Consider the following 19309-nt stretch of genomic DNA (forward strand, 5'->3'; position numbering starts at 1 on the left):
GAAAGGGAGGCAACACACCCAGAGCACCAGTGTTTCTCATTTTCTGTTTTGTGACAGTGGGGCCAGCTCTCTCCAGCTCTCTCCACTGTGACTTGGCCTCCCTGGTGAACTGTAACCTGGAGCTGAAAGCCAGAATAAACCCCTCTTTTCTTACCTTGCTTTTGTCAAGGAATTTTATCACAGCAACAGCAAAGTAAGGCATTAATCAGGAGGATAATAAGATACAGTGAGTCAGAATTTGTCTCATTAGAATATTCGACTTGTGAAAACCCTAATAGAAAATTTAAATTGCAAAAACCCCTAATAGTAATATTAAGTACCAATGTAGATAGCAACAATTAGATTTTTCTCTTCCTGTATCATATCTGTACGGCAATGTTTTGTTCATGTGTATTCCTGTTGAGGCTGTGAGTGTGGGACCATAGCAAAACTCTAAGCTTTAATACTGATGACACGTGGCCCTCAGGAATTGTTTGAAAAGCCCTAACTTCATGGAGGGCACCATGCATCTTGGTGTGAGCAGAAATGCCTTTATGTCCTGCCCTGAGTTTGGACAATAGCCTCTCCTATCTCCTCCTCCTGGTGTTGGCTTAGTCAACAGTGTTTTCCCCGCTACCTCCTCCGAACAATCTCAGAGATAAAGTTACTACACTACAGTGACGCAGTCTTCTGGAGTTGAATTGCAGCTTAGGTACGGATCTCAGGCCTTCATCCTTTGCTGGGACAATTATAAACAAAGATGTTGTGGGCACGCCTTCCCTGTGGATAGAAACTGCCTTCCTTGGGAACACTACATAAGCAGCTCAGGTTGTCTTCATGAATATCACAAACACCAAGCCAAGATTTCTCAACAAGACACCCCCCCCCCTTTTTTTTTTCTGGAGACTAAACTGGTTTGGACACAGACGCTTTAAATGCCTCTGTGGAGAAGTGTGCAGCCTGGACCACACTTGTCGTTAGGAGGCTGAATGCCTTCCCTCATCACCTGCAGTGCAGCCACTTCTTGTTTTCCCTGTTACCAGCAGCTTTTTCCCAGCTTGACTCTTCTCTGCCCAGCATAGCTAAAAAAAAAAAAGACCCACTACAGTTTCTGACCTCCCCATTCTCTTTGAAACCAGCAACTGCAGCTCCTTTCTATTTTTAGGATTTCTTGTTTCCTATCATAAAGACAACAAAAATCAAGCAGCAGTAAAACAAACAAACAAAGCTGCAGGGCTGTTTGCAAGGGTCCCGGAACTCTCAGGACAGAATCAGTGGTACCCAGTCAGTCTCCAGGGAGCCAGCTGTGGCTCCAATCAGGCCTTTTCAAGAGCACTTTCTAACTCCCCTCCCGTGATTCTTATGTTCTCTGGGGGAAAGAACATGAAGACCGGACTAGCCATTCAAAAGATGTACTGATGAAGGCTGGAGGGATGGCTCAGTGGCCAAGAGCAATTGCTGTTCTTGCAGAGAATCAAGTTCGGTTCCCAGCACCTGCACTTGGTGACTGACTGCGATCTGTAATTGGTTTCTGAGGGCACCGCACCCATGTGGTGCACATACAGACAATCAGGCACAAATACACATACATAAACAATAACAACAACAAAAACCTTTAAAAACAACGTTGATGAAAATAGCTATAAAACCTGACAGGAGGGTTCAGATTGTGATGGAGGTCTGTCAGCAGCTGTGCAAAGGAGAAAATTTTAAGGGGATTGGGTGGATAAAACTCAGGCTTTTGAATTGCTCTTTCTAAGCATTTAGATTTGAAGAGCTATTGCCAATTGGTGGCTGCCCATAGAAGGGGTCATATTCGAAAGGACGTGTTCACCGAGAAGCTACCATGACTTGATGGTCCTATCCCATGCACGCACAGGCAGCACTGAGGAAACTCAGGAAGGCAGGTGATGAGGGATAGGGGAGGAATCGAGGGGAAAGAATGGAGGTAAACCAGACCAAACCACTATATGCATGTATAAAACTCTCAATATTTTGAAAAACAAGTGTCAAGCAGGATGATGAGATTTCCTGAAGCAACGCATGCAGGCCTCAGAGGGAGCTCTGTGCTAGAGGCAGTGCTCTGCCCTGTACTACTCAGCCCAGCATTATGCTTAATCATTTCATGGAAGCTGCTGGAAACTTCCTGGAGAGAGGTGGCACTTAGTGAAATAGAAATGAAGAAAACAATACAGGATCAGTGAATCTAAGAGCTGGTTCTTTAAAAAAAATATAAACAAGATTAATAGAGCTGTAACCCAGTTAACCAACAGAGAGAAAGAAGAAACCCAGGTTAACAGACTTTGATGAATGAGGAACCCTTCCACGGACAGCTAGAACTGCAGAACAATATAAGGGAATACTTTAAAAGCCTATACTCCATTAAGTAAAAAAAAACCTAGAAGAAATGGATAAAATTTCTAGATTTATCCAAAGCACCAGAGTTAAATTAAGACTAGAGTAACAACTTAAGCAGACTCGCACAAATAACATGGAAACGGCCATAACATAAAGTGCCTTCTAACACTGCAGAATCTCAGAAAACTTCCAAAGAACTAATCATTATTAAATTATTTTTTTTTAAAAAATAGGTGGCGTACCTCCACACTGTTTCTATTAAGCCAGTATCATTTTACCAAGACCCCATAAGGATACAACAGAAAAAGAAAGCGATTTTTTTTTCCTGCTGAAAAATCACATGACCATCTCAATAATTACAGAAAGACCTCTGACAAAAGGCAACATCCATTCAAGACAAAAGTCTTAAAAAGAGTGGGAATAAGTGGAATAATAAATAATGGGAATAAAGGGAAAGGGAACATACTTTAATATAATAAAGTATACATGACACACACACACAACCAACATCATCCTAAGTGGAGAATAATTTGAAGTGATTCCACTAAAGTCAGGAGTAAGACATGGTTGTCCACTATCCTCACTCCTTTTCAATATAACACTGATAGCACTAGCTGGAGAAATAAGACAAGAGAAGAAAATTAAATGGAAACAAACAAGAAAACAAGCCTAATTGTCCCTATTTGCAAAAGGCATAATATTATGCACAAGAGATCCCAAACTCTCATTTTAAAACTTTTAGAAATTATCAACACTTTCAGCAAAGTGGCAGGATACAAAATCAGCTCACAGAATTCAGCGGTTTTTCCATATACAACATTCAAGCATACCGAGGAACAGATTGTGGAAACATTGCTATTCAAAACAGTCTAAAGAATATTAGGAATAAGCCTAACCAAGAAGGTGAAGACCTCTACAATGAAACCCCAAATATCCGAAGAAAGAAATCAAGAGAGATATCAAAAGATAGAAAGACCTCTCATGTTCATGGAGTAGTAGCTACTTCAGTCCCAGTAAAATTCCCATGACATTCTTAAAAAATAAAAAATAAAAAATAAACAAAATAAAAAACTAAAATTCACGTGGAAGCACAAAAGTCCCTAAATAACCACAGCAATTATGAGTAAGAACAATGGGGAAGAAAAGCAGAGATTTCAAGATACATTACAGTGCCACAGTAATGAAAAAATGAAAACAACATGCCACTGGCACACACATACACACACACACACACACACACACACACACACACACACACACACCAGACAAAAGAGGTCCAAACATGAGTGAATACAACGGCAGTCATCTGATATTGACAAAGATATGAAAGCATCTCCAATAAATGATGCTGGGAGAACTGGACTTTCACATGTAGAACAAAGTTAGAGCCAGGTCTATCATCCTGCACAAAATCAACTCCAATAATACTGAGACCATGTATGTTAGTGATAGATTTTAAACTTTGAAACTTCTAGAAAAGAGAGTAGCCAGTGCATTTCTGGGCTTCATTTCAGACTTTTGAATAGGATCCTGGTCATCCAGGAAATAACAATAATAAAGAAGTGGGCGTTTATGAAATTCAAAAGCTTCTGGACCTTGAAGGAGACTGCTGATTGATACAAAGGCAGCCAACAGAATGGAAGAAAATCTTTGCTAGCTCTATGTCTGACAGGGGATTAATGTCCATATATTAACTGAATAAAAAACAAACAGCAAAAAAGCAAAGAACCCAACTAGCAAGTGGGCTGTGGATCTGGGAAAAATATATAATATATTATTATATATTTATATATTGAATATATATCATTATATATTTAAAGTTATAGATATCTTTAAAAATACAACGTGCTTATCAAACATAAAAATGCCAATTAAAGCTACCTTAAGATTTCATTTCAGTTAAAATGGAGAGTGTCAAGGAAACAACAGACAAATGCTGGTAAATATGTAGGAAAAGGGGAAATCCCACTGACTCTTGGAAGGATTATAAACTTGTTCCGCCACTATGGAAATCAGTGTGGAGAATTTTCAAGAAGCTAAAAACAGATCTACTACGTGACCCAGATACACCACTCCTTGGCATATAAACAAGGCACTTGATATCCCACTGCAGACTCGGCCATGTTCGTTCCCGCTCTGTTCACACTAGCCAGGAAATGTAAACCACCAAACCGCCCTTCAACTGAACCAATAATGATGAGATTCTCCTCAGCGCTAAAGAAAAGTGAAATCATGAAATGTGCCAAAAAAAAAAAAAAAAATGGGCAGAACTAGATAATGTTATATTGAAAGCGCTAACCCAGACCCAGACACACCAACTACCCACATGTTCTTTCTCATTGGTGGATCCAGATTTGAGTACACAACCTGAAGTCACTGCAAAGGCCACAACAGTAGAAAGGGAGCATGAGGGAAGGAGGGGGAGGAGCTCTAGAGAGGGGAGTAGGTGCTGTGGGAAAGTGCAACCTGGAGAGGTACGGGTCTGTGGGGGGGGGGTAATATAAAGGGAGAGGAAAGGAGAGATGAACACCACCAAGGGTGCTTGGGAAAGCTATAGGCAAACCTTATTTTATACGCTTACTTGAAATTACACATTTGCAAAGCGATCTCAATGCCTAAGGTGCAGGAAGATAGCAGAAGAGGGAGTGGAGGGACGGTAAGATGCACAAGGTAGCCTGAGGCTAGACAGTATCTCTAGAAATATCAGATGTGCAGCACCCATGAGATCTCAACAAGTTAGTTGCCTAAACAAGGCCTGCAAACCAGTGGATATACCAGTGTGGAATCTTTTCGCAAGATTCCGTCCCCAGATGAAGAGCTACGGGCAATTCAAAGTTGCTGAGAGCTCAAGCTAGAGTTCTAGAATAAGCCCCTTGGTCAGCTATCTAATCCCAAATGGTTATCTAAGTACACACACACACACACACACACACACACACACACACACACACACACACACACATCAATGACCAACACTAAAAGATCTTAGTAGGATCTATACATATATGTAGATATATATGATACATACATGTGTGCGTATGTGTGTGTTTTGTGTATAACAATAGTAATTCTAGAAAAAGAAGTCATGAACTCAAGAGGAAATGGGGATCATGGGAGAAGCTGGAGAAGGAAGTGGGAGGTATGAAAATAGTGTAAATACAGTACTCGTGTATGAAAGCAGAGAGAGAGAGAGAGAGGGGTGGGGGGGGATTCAAAAATTTTAGAATCAGAAAAAAAGAGAAAGAAAGCATATGGTAGGAATGCATGCTCCCGGGAAGATAAGGACATTTAATCCTCAGGAACTAAGAGTAGCAGGGATGTGTGCAGTACAAAATGCCTCCAAGAGTCATGGGGAATTTCCACCCTGGAGCACAAACCCAGGGACTCTTTTTGTTACAGTGGCAGTAACTTTCAGAGTCTTTGATTTAGTGTACGTAGTCACCTTGGAAGAGAGCACTTTGCTACTGCAGGATGTTGGCTCTACGCTGTTGTGTCAGCTCTACCTTAAAGAAACAATTCAATGACCTAACACATGGTGTGTGTACATTTTGTGGAACTCATGATTCTAGCCCATGCCGAGGGTTTTCCACATAGGTGCAGATCTTCGTATATATTGTGTGGGACACTATGCATCTGAAACACACATCTCAAAGCCTTTGTTGGTGATGCTGCCTCAAGCTTTGCTGGTAAAAGTGGCAAAACCATCCTGCAGCTAGCTATCCATCCCTGTGATGATAGGTGCCAGCATATGTAAGGTAACACAGAGTGGTCACTCGGCCTCTTCAAGGACCTGTCCAATAAAAGGGCATCTTGCTGGTAGAGGCAATATTGCTAGATTGACTTGGAAAGTCCATTCTGTTGAGTACTTGCATCGTTCCTATCACTGTCACCATGGCCACTCAGTCATATGCCTGTTGTGGTGATTCTAATGTGGGCAGTTACCTAAGATGGCCAGTCAACTTCCCTAGTAGCTACTCAGTACGTCTTCTCTCTTAGGGCTTTCTAGTAGGCACTAACATGTACTTTGTGCTACCCCACGCACTGGTCACATGTGTGAATCCTAAATATGTGACATGATCTTCTAGTTTTTTTTTTATCTACTAGGACCAGAGTCAAATGGTTGGGCCCTTCGCCACTGCCTAGAGGTCTGTATATGTTTGTGTCTTGGGTCATTTATCATCTGCACAAGGTAGGTGGCCAGAGTTTCCCTAACCAGCTGCTTCTGAGAGTTGCTACAATGTAGCTGCCATCTATGTGAAGATTCACTCATGGAGCACGCTGACCTGTCCATAAACAAACCAAAGATGTGTCTGTCTCTTTTAGCCAATTGTAGATGAGTTCCCGGAAAGCAGCATTAGCAGAGACTGAAGTGGGAGTTAGTAGCCTGCTGCTTCACATGTGTCATCTGGTCTTGCTCTGCTCTGTATGTGCTTCCTTCATCTACCGGCCAACTGTTTCAGAAAGTCCACCTTTGATGTTTTGGTATTTTTAATGAAGCCCAGTGCATTGTGGGAAGTTCTAAGTATAAGTTAATTTGTTGTTCATGGCATCCTTTCCATACCTGGGGCTAGAGGCTAAATATGGGTATTTCTCAAAATGTGTTTAATGCTTCACTGCGTTTCTCATCACACCTCAGGAGCCCAGTGGCCAGTATTTGTTATACCTCACACTTTGAATTACCATGAGCTTTATACTGTGTCTTTTACCACCAGAAACACACCTATAACATAAGCAAGCCTGCAGAATCACATGCTCCAGAAGGCAAGTTTTCTAGAATTACATCTTGAATAAGCACCTTTTTTGTTTACATGCTACTCAAGTTTAGCAGACTTCCGTGGTTTTTGGTGTACATACTGGACAAGTAACTTTTCAGATATGTAGGCTTGTTTGTCTCCTGGTGTGTGTCATGTGCTTGTGTGTGCCCATGGAAGCCTGAATTGGGCATCAGATTCCTTGGGCCTAGAATTATAGGCAATTTTAAGCCTCTTGACGTGGGTGATAGGAATCAAACTTGGGTCTTTTGCCAGAGCAGTAAGAGCTCTTATCTGTTGTTTGGCCATCTTAAAAGAGGAATATGTTCTCTTTAAGATCCAAGTGGGACTATTGCTCAAATGCTACATTTCCTTCTTTATGATAGGCAGTGCAAAAATGAGAAAATTCACCTCTAATTTGGATGTGTATCCTAACATACCCTAACTATGGACCCTTAAATACTTAGTTGAAACAAATTCCTTGGATCTTTAGTGCTTATTTCAGATAGTCAAGTGTATGAGTCCTCCCAATGCAGCTGGCATACCAGCCAACTGTGGCTTAGACTGCCTTATAAGCTTGACTTGGTTGATGTACTGGATCCTTGTGATGGTCTGCTAGACATCTTGATAGTGTAGATATCTTCAGACTGTGTTTTAATAGTACGTAAGAAAGTGAACTTGGGGCTGGATATAAAACTATACAAGAATATTGTACTTTTTGCATAAATGCAAACCATTTCTTCTTTCCTGGAAACAGTGTATTTGCTAAATCAATGTTAAGGCCTCATAATATTTGACTGAGATCCATGCTTCCTGGTCTTTTGGTACTTGAGATTACAGATTATAAACAGTACCCTTGGTTTCTTGCCTATTTCCCTCCTGGTGGCACTTTGTTCTATTAACCATCTCTACCCTTTACATTTGTTGTTCTTCCAGTCACATCAGTTATTATGGCAATTAATGAAGGATTGTCTCTGACCACTTTTTTGAGACTATTCTTTCCCCTTCTATTATTGAGCCAGTATCTATGATCTTGCTGGTATTCAACTATGATCTATGGTTTTGCTATTATTGAGGCAGGATCTGTGACCACTTGTGCCACAGTCCTGACCCAAAAAGAAGTGTTATCCTTATTTTATTATTGGTTTTTCTCAACCATTCATAGTGCCAATGTATCATTTTAGACTCTCTGTGAAACAGCTGTGTTAGGTTATATTAGAAGTACAGGGATTTCGGACACTGAAAGATGCCATCTTCAATTTCTACTTTACCGGGTGGAAAGAGCCTCAAACTATGATGTGGGTCCTGGCAGACACATTTTAGGGGTACAGGAGAATGGGGAATGACTGAGTAAGGGTGCAGTGCAGCTCTGAGAAAGTACTGGCTATGATGCTATGGTGTTCCTTCCAGTTCTTATCAGAGATGTCCTGTGCTGGCAGAACAGCCTGGTCTTTATAGCTCACTTGACCCTGAGAAAATGTGGCTTCCATGTTTACTGATGCTGACCTTAAGGGTATGACCCTAGAGGTTATCAGCCAACTTTTTGCCTCCCAGCAGGTCTGTTCTTTAAGGAAACTCTGAATGGTAGGTGGCTACAGTTGTTAAAAACATGTGGAGTTTCTAGAATGTTTTGCCATCTCCCTCTTCTGTCCTGTTTGGATAAAGCCCTAACACCTCAGCCTGTGTCAAATTCAACCTGACACCATGGAAAGTTCTGGAGAATGCTCTTCAATTTTAGGAGCTTGTCTCCTCTTTTCTTGTAATGATTAAGACATTTTATCATCAACTCCCTGAAGACTCCTACAGGTCACCTGCCACTAACCCGGCTCAGGTGTGTTTTCTGCTCCCGACGCTCAGGTGGGTCCCAGTTGCCAGAAATCAGATAGCGTGGTTTGATACTAGTTATGTGACATGATCCTCAGAAGAACACTTAGCCTGTCATCCGAGATTTTTCCCCTTGGTAAATATGAAATAACATCCTTACCTCATGTATTTGCTATTCGGATAAAACAATGTTAATGTTCATAGAATGCTTAGTGCAGTGGCCAACATGGATCATTCATATATTAGTTCTCTTTGCTCCAGACTGCCTGAAGGACATTTCCCTGAAACTATTGTCAAACCCACACCCCTGCCCATTTTTTTTCATGAGAAATTTCAACATCTTTATCCCTTATCAAAGTGATATCTAGACTAGTTTGTCTCACATTTGCTTACTTCAGGAGATCCTAGCTTAATTTAATTCCCATTTAAAAGGTTCTCCCATCCTCGACCCCTGGTTTATCTAGGTGTGGTGATGGTGCATGATTTTATTCTCAGCACTCGGGAGGCAGAGGCATCAGAAGTTGTTCATCTACAAGCAAGTTCTGGACCAGCTGAGGCTAAAACAGTGAGACCCAACTTAAAAAAACAAACAAAAAACCCAATTATTTTCTTAGTTTAGGTCAGTTCGAAATTTATGCTCTTCCATGAGGCATATTTCTAGATAGAAACTCATTTTGACTTGAGAGAGAGCTTGCACTGTATTTTCATGAGGAAGAACCGCAGGTGACACAGGATTCAGCTCAGCTCATAGAGGACACACTGTCTCAGATCACACCAGCCTGCTGAATGGACATGAAATGTTTTAGTACAACAGACATTTTTTTAAAAAAGAATATTTTTAGGGCTGAGCTTGCTGTTCCTTTACCCCTTCTTCCTTGTTTACCACTCAAAATACACATGTTCTGGGCATATGCCGGCACAGACACACAGACATACTGACTTTAAAAGAGGCATATTTTTGCACTCCTTGACATCTGCTCATGTTGATTAAACACATAACTCTTCTGTTTATGCCTCAACATGGTAAAAAAAAAAATACACTTGAATGTGTCAACGCTTGTCTGTATGCTCCTTAATAATGGATGGAAATTGCTGCAGACACAATGTGGAATCAGTTAGCCAGGTCATGTGGGGACTCTCCCTGGAGTGGTTTGGGAGTGGTCTGCTGGATGGAGCAGTGGTTTTTTGGGAAGTTGAGAGGTATACTGACAGAGTCATCCTTTCTTGAGTCCCTCCTCTGCTTATTCATGTCCTGTCCCTTTCCTGCTCTACTGAAGCATTAGATCAACATTGGAGTGCACAGGGGGAGGGACTCACAAGGGCCCACCCTTCCCTGGGGACCTAGTGGTAGCCAGTGGTTTCTGGGGAAGGAGAGGCATTCTCTTCAGTGATGCTGCCACTGCTCAGTTTTCCATGATCCAGTAAATAACCAGTACTCATGCTCCTGAAAGTGACCCTAGTTAAACATGATGGGACACTGGAACAAAAATAAAAGACCAAAGACAAAGACCTGGTTGGAAAGAAGGGGCTGGCTAGATCGAGAATCAGGCACAGAGTATGGGGTGGGTGATTTTCCATATTCTTGTTAGGAAGGACCTGCACTTGCAACTGTCAGGCAACATCACCTCTGGCACTCACACACAGAGTTGTAACAGTTTTCTTCTATCTACTCCAGTTGTACATTTCAATTCTCTTCATGCTCATTAGTCATTTGCATCCACAGATTCTTTTCAGAGCATTGAATTTTATGAGCAGGCTACCTTCATCCATGTTTTATTGTAAAGAGATAATCATAATCGTTAGGTATTTTAAAATGTGAGACATGGTTACTTATAAAACAGAAAGGAAGGAAGAAAGAAAGAAAGACAAACAAAGAAAAAGGAAGTAAGAAAGAAGGAAAGAAAGAACACAGAAATACCTATTGGGACTCTAGATGAGAGAAGCATGGGAGAATACCAAAGTAGAAGGATCCAGAGGGTCCTAGAAACCTACAAGAAGAACATTATGATAGGCAGATTTGGGTCCAGGGGTCCTGATCAAATTATGGCACCAACCAAGGACAATACAGGCCGAAAACGTCAAACCCCTACCCAGATCTAGCCAATGGACAGAACATTCTCCACAGTTGAGTGGAGAGTGGGGTATGACTTTCACATGTACTCTGGTGCCTCATATTTGACCCTGGATAGGGAGGCCTGGTGGCACTCAGAGGAAGGATAGCAGGCTACCAAGAAGAGACTTGATATTCTATGAGCATATACAGGGGGAGGAAGTCCCCCTGAGGCACAGTCATAGGGGAGGGGAGTAAGGAGAAAATGGGAGGGAGGGAAGAATGGGAGGATACAAGGGATGGCATAACCATTGAGATGTAACAAGAATAAATTAATTAAAAAAAGACAAGGGATCTTTTATGTTAAAAAAAAAAAAAAGAACACAAAAATAAGCTCATCAGGTTTAGCAGACTAAAGATGGAGATGTCCAAACTAAGCTCTTAGCAATGGGTGTATTTCATTTCATTCTGGAAAGGACACCCTTTCCTGCAGTCTGTTCTATTCTGATCACTCTCACAGCCTCTAATTGGCTGCTCAGGAACCTCTCCTCACAGACAGCCCTGTTAGCTCATGGGGTAAAGAATGTATAAGCCACCCATCAAAAGGTTCAGGATGGAAAAAGAATAAAAGACCTTAACAGCCTGCTGCATCCTGATAATTGAAGGCTGGGAGGAAGTGTGTGTGTGTGTGTGTGTGTGTGTGTGTGTGTGTGTGTGTGTGTGTGTGTACAGAGCAGCTCATATGCTGACTGCCAAGTGAGGAGAGTAAAATCAGGTGGGAGAATAGAGATACTGTGGGACAAAACAGCTCAGTGAATGCACGCTGGCAGAGGGCACACATTTCACAGAATAACTTGCCGGGGCTTCAGATGCAACCTGCCACCGCTGCACCGAATACCTGTGCCATTATCACATGATCATAGTTATCAATGTGTTTGATCATTACAGTGAAGGGCTCTGAAGCTTCAACTTTTACCTTTCCTTTAAAACGAAATGTGTGATGGCTCATGAAAGCATTTGTAATGAGAACTCCAGCTTCCATGTGGGTTTGGAAGAAGGGAATATTGTAAAGAAAACCGTTCTTGCAGCCAAGAAGAGCTGGGTTTGATTCCAGGTATGTTGTTTCTTGGCTGTGTACTGTCAGAAACACCATCCACTTTCCAATGAGTCATTGGTTCAGCCATTCAAGAAAGAAGATACCCGGTATCCAGGTTTCTTGGGAACTGAATGCAGAAGGCATCATACGTGCTGTAAGAAACATATCTGTTGATAGTCAGGACGCTGTGGTTGTAATTACTGCTGTTTGCGCCTGCTGAGAGAGAACACCATGTGTATCGAGAACAGAGATATCCTTTAATTTGACATTGCTGTTGACTTTAGTATGGCTGAGCAACTGATAATATCTTTCTATTCCAAAGAAATGTGCTCTCGTAACACGTGGCCTCATTAAAGGTGACACTTTCTGTCTATAAAGGGGGCAGGAATTAACATCTTTATTCCTGAACCTTAAAGATAGGTTTTTTTTCAGCTTCCTCTTGAAGTGGAAGCAGTAGGTCACTGATGTCCCCAGTGGGGACCTGAGCATTTATTCCCTCTGCTGATGGGAATGTTGGCTGCCAATGGCTCACAGCTGGGTTTTTCCTTGGGCATTGCCTTCAGCTAACAGGCATGACTCACCCAGTGCTGTGTCCTTCCCTGGTGGCAACATTTATTCCATGAGTCATGGATGCAGAGTAGAGAGGACTGTCCTTCTTGCTTCAGTTTGGTGTCATCCTTAAAGGCCATCCCGGGTCCAGGGTTTCTCATGAGACCCTGAGAGGACTCCTGTGTCAGTTAACAGGGGCCTGAAGAGAAGTCAGCATATCTGAGACATGAATAGCTGACGAAGGAGAAGGAAGCAAGGGCTCTTTCAGACTGAGCTGTGGCACTGACTTCTGTGAAAGAAGAAGGAGAAGGAGACAGAGTGGTTAGCAAATGCCTCACCTGGATAATCAATTGAGAAAGTCTTGGTCAGAATGATAGGTGGAGCCAGGACAAAGGCTTGCAATGAGAGGAGTCTTCAGCCAGGCAGAAATATTCCAGCTTTAGTAGATTTGCTTTGGCCAGTCACTGACCCAGACAAGCTCAGGGAACCAACCCCAGGAGCACTGATCACAATGCGAATGCTATAAAAAGCTTGACATTGTAGTAGCTGAATGATCTCAGCCAATCTGTGCGTGAGGTTGCCTTGTAGGTAAGTCTGTGTGGCATACCGCTGTGTTCCTTGATTACTTTTCCACAATTAAGATCTCCATTTTAGAGTTCAGTAAGTTTGACCCAAGACAAGTAGTACCTGCTCTGAAAAACAAGACTCTAAGTGGGATCCTGAAGCTCCATCATCTCTGGACCAACTAGTAGCTATGGCTATACCACAGGTGACCACAGGCCCTGTCGGGGAGTGGCATGAGGGGACAGAGTATCTGTGGTAAGGAACACACTGGTAGGTGCAACACCTCAGGCTTATGAAGATGGCCTAGTGCACCTCTGAGAACAATGGACCCAGATGGCTATGCAGGGCACAAGTTTTGCATTGACAAAAGACAATGGAAGATTATTTTCTTGCAAGCGATTAATTACTCTTTAGAGGTGAAGAGTGAAAACCAGTGTGTCTCTTCATCACATAAACTCTTGTCTCCTACAGCCAGAGGGAAGAATAAGTCAAAGACCCTGAGACTTAATTAGAAAGGTCACAAATCTCTAGGGTTAAGCTTTCATTTCAACCCTTGCTCTTCTAAGGTCACAACTCTAATTGGCAACGTAGATCTTGCTATATTTACATCAAAGCACTCAATAATATTAAAATATTCAATCTTAGATACCCATGAAACCTTGTGACCAGGTGAAGTGGCCCTTTTCCCTATTGAAGGCAAGTTCTTCCTTCTCTTTTGCAGCCAATGAAATCATCCCTTCTGTGCAGACCAATGTCAGCCATGTTATGTTGTTGTGCAATCGAATCCTCTCCTGGTTGTCAAGCAAGAGATTAGGATTGGTTTATTAAATAATATGCTGGCAAGAAGGAACTATACTCAAAAAAGCCATGCAAGAAACACAGCCAAAGTATACTACCAAGAGCTAGCTAAGTATCCCGGAAGTGTAGCCCATGGGTGCTAGATCATAGGGCTAGAACACAGCATTAAGGAAGAAGAGGTTATTAACATGGAGACACGTACCCTGATGCAGGCCTTACCACCCTGGGAAGCTTCCAGTAAATGGTGCTAACTTGTCACTGGGATGGCTGGTTGAGCTTAGAAATAGTAATGCCCTCTCACTTAATGAAGTGAACTTCCAGAGAGCTACAGTGGCAGATGGTAAAATCAGAAATTCAAAGATTCAGAACAGCAGGCAAGCAAAAGCAAGTGGCTACACACGGCCAGCAAACCCATTAGCCAACTGTGTGCTCATAAGGGCTCACAGGGGACACTGTTCACCAACGTGATGGGGACTGCGTTTGAGAAAGAGGCCCAGAATCCTTGACTGGTATCTGCAGGCCAAGGTCTACAAGAAGGGACGCTGTTTCAGGCATGACTCCTTGGGAGCAACGAGGCAGAGGTGACGCTGAAGTAATAAAGCTCAATTGGCAGTAGTCACCCACATCCGGAAAATGGGGCGTAGGTCATCTTAAGGGACTGCAAGTTTGGGTGGTGGCCAAGAGCCTAAGCCACAGAATGTCACGGAAATTAGTAACAGAACACAACATTCTTAGGACACGGTGACATTCAACAAGTGTCCTGTTCAGTCTGTAGAAAGAAACGAATGTCAAGTTACCAGAAGCCTGGGGAAAGCTCTGCCCACCCTACTCCTCCAAGTCTCTTGACTGCTTTCCAGAATCTAGCCAGGGTTTAGACAATGAAGTAATTGACAGAATGAGTTTAGGTCCCTAGGAAGAGGAACATTGTAACTCTGTGTTGCATTGGAGCATTGTAACAGCTATGTTCAGAAGGATGCCAATGATCTCCTTTAAAGAGGCCATAGTCATCTAGCTAAGCATACACTGACAAAAGATGAAAATGTATGCACTCAGAGCAAAGTTAATGTGGATCTTTGGGGCATCTAAAGCATTCTAGGCTTCCTTGCAGAGCTATATGGGGCTGAGTAGCAACCTCGTCACTAGGGTCTATGAAGCTCACAGTCCCACTTATCCATCATTTCCCTCAGTCCTTGTGTGTGTGTGACTGGAGTGAACAAGACAGGTCGTGTGTAGAACCTGCACCCAGCCTTCCTGATCTGCCGGTTGATGCTCATCTAAGGAAGGCCAAATGGAACACTTTGAGAATGATCCTCACCCAAGCGAAACGTTACAGCAAAGAAGCACATTCAAGACCTAAAAGATATGAGTTGATGTCATCTACTTTACATCTCCATATTAAAAACCTGTTTCAAATTTCAAGTACTTATTAGTATAAGGCACATTTGTTTCAATCTTAACGAATACTTTAAATTCTGAACTTAACTCAGAAACAGAGTTGAATGTTGAGATTAGTGTAAAACTAAAATTTCAAACATAGAAATCGTGCCAACATTCTTAATACCTCATTGTTCTTCTAGAATATTCTCAAAACAAACTAGTTCATATTTCATAAAGCAAATTGTCAAGAAACTACAACATTCATTCCAACCGCTTAACATACTGAGATTCCCTTGTTTAAAAAAAAATAACCCCACTGTCCATAGAAATTGAAAATGGTTCGTATGGATGACAGTGAGACAGTAACTGGGTTTGAAAGCAAAAATATTTTAATTCATATTAAAAATCACGATGAGGCCTGGAAGAGAGTGTTTTCTCGGAGTGCAGGGGGTCCCAGGTTTGATTCTGAGCCCAGAATAAACTGCACATGAAGACCCAAAACCTGCAAACTCAGTACCGCGAAGGTGGAGGCAGAGGGATCAGCTGTTCAAAGCCATTCTCAGCTATAGAACCAGTCACACAACAAAGCACAGGGGTGGCAACATGAAAGAAGAACACAGAGAGAGAAAAATCCGAGACGCACCGTTCTTGGTGAAGACTGGCTTGTATGACTTTAGACACTAGTAATGGGAGCAGTTGCACAGAAGAGAGCATCGCGGAGGGAGAATCCATGTCACGTGGGAGTTGTTTGGACCCACAGAATGAGGAGGGGACTGGGAATAATGGCTTCAGAAGCTGGCGGCGAGGGATTCCTTCTTTACTGTTTTCTTTTGTATTTTTTCATATATTTTTAATAATTTTCTTTCCCCCTCCCCAATTTCTTCTAGATCCTTTCCACCACTCTACCCACACAGCTACCACTGACCTGTATCTGTCTCTCTCTGTCTTTGTCTCTGTCTCTCTATCTCTGCCTCTCTCTGTGTCTCTCTCTGTCTCTGTTTCTGTCTCAGCCTATCTCTCTCTCTCTTTCTGTCTCTGTGTCTCTGTCTCTGTCTTACACACACACACACACACACACACACACACACACACACACAAACACACACATACACACACACTCATCCACACACAACAAAAGAACCAAAACAAACAAAACACCAATAAGACAAAATATATCAAACCAAAACAAGACTGAACAAAAAGTCACACAAAAGAGAATCCTGGAGTCCACTTTGTGTTGACTAACTGCTCCCAATCATGGGCTTTTTGTCCCAGAGTGTAGTTGCTAGGCCCAGTAACACTCCATGGGAGAAAACTGGGTTTTCCTTTGCCAGCAGGTATCAATTGTAAATAGCCTTTGGCTAGGGGTGGGAACTGATGTCCACTTCCCCTCCTCTATGCTGTGTTTTCATTGGTTTGAACCCATGAAAGGTTTGTGCATGGTGTCACCGTCTCTGTGAGTTCATTTGTGCATCAGCCCATTCTGTCTGGAAGATATTGTGTCCTGAGTCACCCATCCCCTCTGGCTCTTACAGTCTCTCTACCCTGAGCCTTGAGGGGAGGAGTTTGATAAAGACCAAAGGATGACTTCTTAATCTTGATCTTCTCTAAAGGCTAACACAGTGGCGCTCTCTCTCTCTCTTTCTCTCTCTCTCTCTCTCTCTCTCTCTCTCTCTCTCTCTCTCTCTCTCTCACATACACACACACACACACACACACACACACACACACACACACACACACAGGTCAGTGAATATTTTTTGAAGTGTTAAAACACCTGCCAACTAAGATTGATTTGGTTGGCTAATAGTATTTTGGGAATTTCCTTCTATGCTCACACAGGCTGTCCTTTCTCACCAGGGTTCTTTTCCAGGTGAGAGCCATGCTCTGATGCCTGCAGACATTTCCCCTCCTAGTGGCTTCTAAACCAAAGGATGCCTTTTAGTAAGGAACCTCCTTTTTCAGAAGTCCTTTTGCCCTCTAATCTGAACAGTACCTAATGGAAGGTCATCTTTCACCCTAAGTCTAGCAGGGAGACCATCTACCACTGTATTTGGAAAGTGAAGCAGATGGATGAAACAGACATTTAGATGGAATTACTCATGCTTTTCTATGTATTGAGAAAGGTACTTGTTTTTAAAGCAATTACCAATTCGCAGGAAGTTGCAAAGAAATGCACAGACTTTCTTTGTCCCCTTCGCTGGAAATTCCAATTTAAAAATTTCCTACAAATTAATTTCCTGTTACTGGGGATTTGGGGGATATGTATGATGTCTGGATGAGACAGGGATATTAAGGCATAAAATAACAATATCAACAGTGCAACGACTCATTTGCTTTTCCCAAGAGCAGCTAAATGTTGCCAAGGTTCTGAAGGTGACTTGTTTGGATCAGAGTCAATGACAAAATCCTCACAAAAATGCAGAACTTGAGACAGTAAATGTATTTCTCTGGTATTTAATTAACTCCACAGAACACAAGACCAATCACATTCATGTCTGAAGGGGAAAAAACAGTTATCGTAGTTATTAAAAAGTGTTGTTTAAATATGTACTTCTCTCTCTCTCTCTCTCTCTCTCTCTCTCTCTCTGTGTGTGTGTGTGTGTGTGTGTGTGTGTGTGTGTGTGTGTGTGTCACACAAGCAAAACTAGTATCTGACTTGATTTTCAATCTAAAATATGCTCAGCTTCCCCCCTTGTACACTGAACTCTAAACACCTCTGCCTTTCCATTAAGATAAAAAAAAAAACTTCATATACTATAGAGGAAATTGATCAAATAACAAATTTGGGGGGAAAGTTCTTTTGAAACTTATGACAAATGTGTGATTGCTAATTATTTTTTAAATTTAAATCTTTTGTTAATAGCTCCTTCTATGCTCCTGGTAGTATTTTTAGACCTTTCTGGGCTCTTTCCCCAGCAACCACTAATGCCTTCTAAATAAACGTGGAACAGTGACACAAAGTACCTGTTCCAGGTCAGCAGAACAGACTCACCTTCCACTTACACTTTCTGCAACCTTCTATTATTTTGCTGGTGGGTATCCCTGCATATTATGTGCTTGCTTAATTTCATAGCAAGATGAAGTTCATGGTAATGGAGAGACTAGTCCTAAATCAAACAACTAACTGGTAGCAGGGTCTGGATTAAGACACCTGGATGTAGTTCTAAGTCCTGTCTCTGGTCTACCATGGCTACTTATCTGTGCCATCTATTATTTGAAAGGCTCCAGCTTTCTACGGTTACTTCAATGACTGTTTTAATAACACAGCTGTGGGTGAGTACAGATTAACCACTGATTTCTCAAATGGATTCAGGCTTTGTCTTGGGGCAATAGCTCCAATTACCATTGTTGCTGCCTTTGGACTCTCTGCTCTGCATAATGTGTCTCCCACTCAAGTCAAGTCTACTGTCCAGTGATAGGTCATCAGTAAGATCCAAACAGCAGAATGTGGGTGTGACTGACAGGTGCCTCTTTCATACTTGGCCCATACATGCTCATATGTTTAGTGAGCCCCATACTTCTGCTCCAGGGACAGGATGACAGCATAGTTTGGAAGCTACGCCTTAAAGATGACAGATGGTCTCTGACTTGGTGAAGAGCCATGTCCTAGCCTGGGTCCTTTCCAATATACATTCTCCATGCAGGTATGAACACTCCCAACACAAAGCCGTAGTTTATTTAAAACATTAGGAGGGGGTCTCTCTCTCTCTCTCTCTCTCTCTCTCTCTCTCTCTCTCTCTCTCTCTCTCTCTCTCCTTCTCTTGCTCCCTCCCTCCCTCTCCCCCTCCTCTCTCTCTCTCTGTTTGTGATAAGTTCTTCGTGCAGTTCTCAAGTATAAATTTTATAGATGACAATGCTAAGTCACTATATCAATGCCTGCCAAGAAGCTTATCATGAAAGTGAGAAATACCATGGGATTATAATAATTGTATCACAATTCAATCTTCCTAACTAAACATC

The sequence above is a fragment of the Acomys minous genome (assembly GCF_964271855.1).
Source record: "Acomys minous genome assembly, chromosome: 9".
Taxonomy (NCBI): Eukaryota; Metazoa; Chordata; class Mammalia; order Rodentia; family Muridae; genus Acomys; species Acomys minous.